The sequence below is a fragment of the Quercus suber genome, unplaced genomic scaffold (assembly GCF_002906115.3).
Source record: "Quercus suber isolate HL8 unplaced genomic scaffold, Cork oak 2.0 scaffold_462, whole genome shotgun sequence".
NCBI lineage: Eukaryota > Viridiplantae > Streptophyta > Magnoliopsida > Fagales > Fagaceae > Quercus > Quercus suber.
Genome location: NW_027069913.1, coordinates 393,382 through 398,615, shown reverse-complemented (window position 1 = coordinate 398,615; position 5,234 = coordinate 393,382).

Below are 5,234 nucleotides of genomic sequence, written 5' to 3'. Positions count from 1 at the left end.
AAGGGCAAAACTCGAATTTCCTTAGGGAAATGAGGAAGGAGATGGACGAAATGAGAAACGCCATTAAGGGAAAAATGGATCAAGGGTTGGACAGAATTGTCAGAAAGACGGATTCACCTTTCACCGCAGCTGTCCAAGAGTGCCCAGTACCCTCCAAGTTTCGTTTACCCCAGCTTGAACCTTTTGACGGATTGAAAGAACCATTAGATCATCTAAACACTTTCAAGACGACCTTAGGTCTTCAGCAACCCCCTGATGAGATTTTGTGTCGCTCATTCCCCACTACCCTTAAAGGGGCAGCTCGGGAATTGTTCACCAAATTGCCAACATCGTCCATTGACAATTTCGAGTAGTTAAACAGCTCGTTTGTCCGTCATTTTGTTAGTGGACAATGCCTAAAAAGGACAGCTGACCATTTGCTCACAATCAAACAAGGAGAAAAGGAAACTTTGAGATCTTATGTGACATGCTTCACACGAGGAATGTTGGAGGTAGATGAAACAAACGATAAGGTATAGCTTACGACTTTTAAAGCAGGATTGAAGTCCAAAGACTTCGTGGTGTCCCTGGCAAAGAATCCTCCTAAGACGATGGCAGAGGCGCTGTTGAAAGAGCAGAAATATATGAACGCTGAAGACGCTCTAGCAACCATAGATGGAGCAGAAAAACCAAGGGAGAAAAAGAAGGAAAAAGACGATGATCGAAGGGGGAAGAAGAGAGACCAAAGTGACTGAAGGAATGACGACGGAAATTGATGAAAAGATGATAAAAATCCTCGACCAACGAAGTTCACACCATTAGTGATGCCTGTTGACCAGATTTTGATGGAAATTAAAGAGGAACAATATCTTAAATGGCCCAGACCACTTCAATCACCACCTAGTATGCGTGACAAGAGGAAATATTGCCGCTTTCACAAAGACCACAGGCATTACACAGAGGATTGTCGGGATTTGAAAGAATAAATAGAAGAACTTATCGAGAAGGGGAAACTTCAGAAGTATGTAAAAAGTGGAGAAACCAACAAATACGGTAAGAAGGATCAGCATGGAAGTTTTCAACGAGGGGAAGATCACCCACCACCTCGTCCACATAGTGCAATAGGGGAGATAAAAACCATCGCAGGGGGACCAACTTTAGAAAGGTTGTTCCGATCCCTCAAAAAATCACATCAAAGACAAGTAAACAGTGTTCATAGCTTACCTCCCTTGAAACAAAGACGGATGAACTAAGACATGTACTTCTCAAAAGAAGATGCCAGAGAGGTAAAGCAACCTCATGACAACCCACTGGTCATCATGATCATGATCGAGGACTTCAACACAAGGAGAGTTTTGGTAGATAATGGGAGCTCGGTGGATATTATTTAACTTTCCGCCTTCCAACAATTAAAGGTAGACCCAAAAAGGCTTCGTCCTTTCGAATCACCCATTGTTAGCTTTAGTGGAGACAAAGTATATCCCCATGGAATAGTGACGTTGATGGTCACAGCTGGCTCATACCCCCTCCAGGTAACCAAAAAACACAATTTTTTAGTTGTAGATTCACCTTCGTCTTACAATGTGATCGTAGGATGACCTACCCTCAACCGTTAGAAAGCTGCTACTTCCACATACTATTTGAAGGTAAAATTTTCAACAGAATAGGGGGTTGGAGAAATAAAAGGAGATCAAGTGTTGGCAAGGGAGTGCTACCAGGCCGTCCTAGCCTCGAAAGAAAACCATACATGGGTAATCGAAGATAAGATGCTCGAGATCATTGAGAAGCTAGAAACGATAGAGCTGGTCGAGGGGATCCATAAAAAATGACCCAAGTAAGGACGAATCTAAACACGAGGACGAAGGAAGGAATCATCAATTTCTTAAGAAACAATCTCGATGAATTTGCTTGGAGCCACGAAGATATGCCAGGGATTCCAGTAGACATCATCTAACACCGCCTGAATGTAGACCCAGGAAAGAGGCCCGTCCAACAGAAAAAAAAGAGTCTTTGCCCCTGAATGAAACAAAGCAGTGATGGACGATGTAAACAAACTACTCACTGCAAACTTTATTCGAGAAGTTTACTATCCTGAGTGGCTGGCCAACATTGTCATGGTCAAAAAGGCAAATGCTCACGAATCTAAAACAAGCTTGCCAAAAGATAGCTTCCCCCTACCTAGAATTGATCAACTGGTAGACTCTACCGCTGGACACAAGCTTCTTACTTTCATGGATGCATTCTCGGGGTATAACCAGATACAAATAGCCGAAGAAGATCAAGAAAAAACTGCCTTTATCACCAGTCAAGGGCTTTATTGCTACATAGTCATGCCTTTTGGTTTGAAGAACGCAGGGGCCACATACCAAAGATTGGTAAACCAGATGTTCAGCAAACAAATTAGGAGAAACGTAGAGGTGTACGTCGACGATATGCTCGTCCAGAGCAAAGAGGAAGAGGATTACCTGGACGACCTTAAGGAGACATTCAACACTCTTAGACAGTACAGCATGAAGTTAAACCCCTCCAAATGTGCTTTCGGAGTTTCCTCAGGGAAGTTCCTCGAGTTTATGGTTTCACGGAGGGGAATTGAAGCAAATCTTGAAAAAGTGAGGGCCTTCCTCGAAATGTCTTCACCAAGGACAACTAAAGAGGTACAATCACTCACAGGAAGAGTGGCTACCCTCAACAGGTTCATTTAGAAGGCAACGGACAAGTGCCTCCCTTTCTTCAAGACTCTGAAGAAGGCGTTTGCTTGGACGGAGGAATGCGAGACAGCATTCCAAGAGTTGAAGCGTTACTTGAGCAATCCCCCACTTTTGAGTATGTCCAAAGAATGCAAAGATTTGTTCTTATACTTGGCGTTGTCTGTCACGGCAGTAAGTGCAGCCTTAATCAGGGAAGAAAATAAGATACAACTTCCTGTGTGTTATGTCAGCCAGGCCTTCCAGGGAGCTAAGGCTCGATATCCTCGAATAGAAAAGATCACCTTCACCCTAATAGTGGCTTCAAGAAAACTTCGTCCCTACTTCCAGGCTAATCCAATCAAAGTAGTGACGAACCAGCCCATCAAAAAAGCGATGAACAAACCCAAGGTAGCTGAACGAATGGTGCAATGGGCAATCGAACTTAGCCAGTTTGATATCGAATACCGCTCATGAACAGCCATTAGAGCTTAAGTATTGGTAGATTTTATAGCAGAATTCACCATCAACGAGTAGGTAGAAGATCGAGAAGAAGTTTGGACGATCAATACAGATGAATCGTCCACCCAAAAAGGAGGTGGGGCAGGTGTCGTTATTATCTCCCCTCAAGAAGATGGTCTCAAATATGGGCTCCAACTGAAATTCCCAGTAACCAATAATGAAGCAGAGTATAAAACTCTGTTAACTGGGCTTACTAGCTCAGGCATTGGGAGCTGAAAATATTGTGGTCAAGAGCGACTCATAGCTTGTCATAGGACAAGCCAGAGGGGATTTTGAAGCAAAAGAAACAAGGATGCAGAAATATCTCAAATTGACAAATCAGCTGGTAAGCAACTTTAATCGTGTGGAGTTTATACAGATTCCACGGGAACAAAATGCAGAAGCTGACGAAGTAGCACGGAGCGCATCAGCAGATATCCAGGACAAGACAAACAATTGGAAGCTAGAAGAATAGAACCTCCCCAGCATCAAAGAATTTCAAACCCTCCCTGTGCATACCCACCAGGGATGGACGAGTCCAATTTTGTCTTTCCTTAAGGATGGACGACTACCACCAAATCCTGAAAAAGCCAAGAAAGTCCAAAAATGAGCTGCCCGATTCATAATATTGAATGATCAACTCTATAGAAGAGGCTTCTCCCAGCCCTACTTGAGATGCATAGAGGAAGAAAAAGCCAGATATGTCCTCGAGGAAGTGCATGGAGGAATTTGTGGTGATCATATGGGGTCAAAGTCCTTCGTCAGGAAAATTATGAAGACAAGTTACTTCTGGCCCACGATGCAGCAAGATGCCGCGGACTTTGTGAAGAAATGTGACAGCTGTCAAAGATATGGGAATATTCAACGAGTCCTAGGGGAAGAAATGACGAGCATCTCTTCAACCTGGCCATTTGCATGATAGGGGATCGACATCATGGGCCCCCTACCACAAGGAAATAGACAAATGAAGTTCCTGCTCGTCACGATTGATTACTTCATGAAATGGGTTGAAGCAGAAGCTCTTGCAACGATCACAGAAGCTAAGGTACGAAATTTTGTGTGGAAAAATATTGTTTGCAAGTTCAGGATTCCAAGGTCAATTATCTCAGACAACGGTCGTCAGTTCGATTGTCAAGGGTTCAGGTCATTTTGCTCGAGCCTAGGTATCAAGAACAAGTATTCGTCACTAGGGCATCCTCAGGCCAACAGACAGACGGAAGTAACAAACCGAACCTTGCTCAAGATTATCAAGTCTCGGTTAGCAGAGGCAAAGGGAGCATGGCCCAAGAAACTACCAGGCGTCTTATGGGCTTACAGGACGACAGCAAGAACACCAACAAGAGAAACTCCTTTCAACTTAACGTACGGCATAAAAGCAGTCATACCAGTTGAAGTAGGGCTCAACAGCATCAAGAGAGAGTTTTTTGACGAAAAACTCAATGACGACTAACTGAGGCAGAACCTAGATTGCTTGGACAAAGTCAAAGACCAAGCCTCCCAAAGAATGGCCAAGTACCAACAGAAGATGGCAGGATACTACAATCAAAGAGTGAAATTGAAAAGATTCAACATCGGTGATCTTATCCTCTGGAAAGTAACTCCTGCCACAAAGGACCCCGCACAAGGAAAACTAGGTCCAACTTGGGAGGGACCTTACCGAGTTGTCCACTATTTACGACAAGGAAGTTACCACCTAAAAGACCTAGAAGGAAACAAGCTACCCCGCCCATAGAATGTCGAGCATCTAAAGAGGTATTATGAGAAACAATCCATGATCTAATTGTAAGCTGCTAACATAATTTGATTCCGTACTTTCTATTAACGCAAATTGATTCTATGTTCTTTAATACAAGTTATGTATTGAAGTAAGTAATTATTCAGAGTTGCATAAGTAATCATTCAAGATCATTTAGCATTTCATTGGCATCGTTCAGTAGTTTTTATGTCATACTTATTTCTTTTCAAAAACATAAAACGGTCGTTCGTCCAGATCAAAAAGACAATGAAAACTCTTTCAAAGGATGTGCGTTCATCCAGATCAAAAAGACGATAAAAATCTTTCAAAGGATG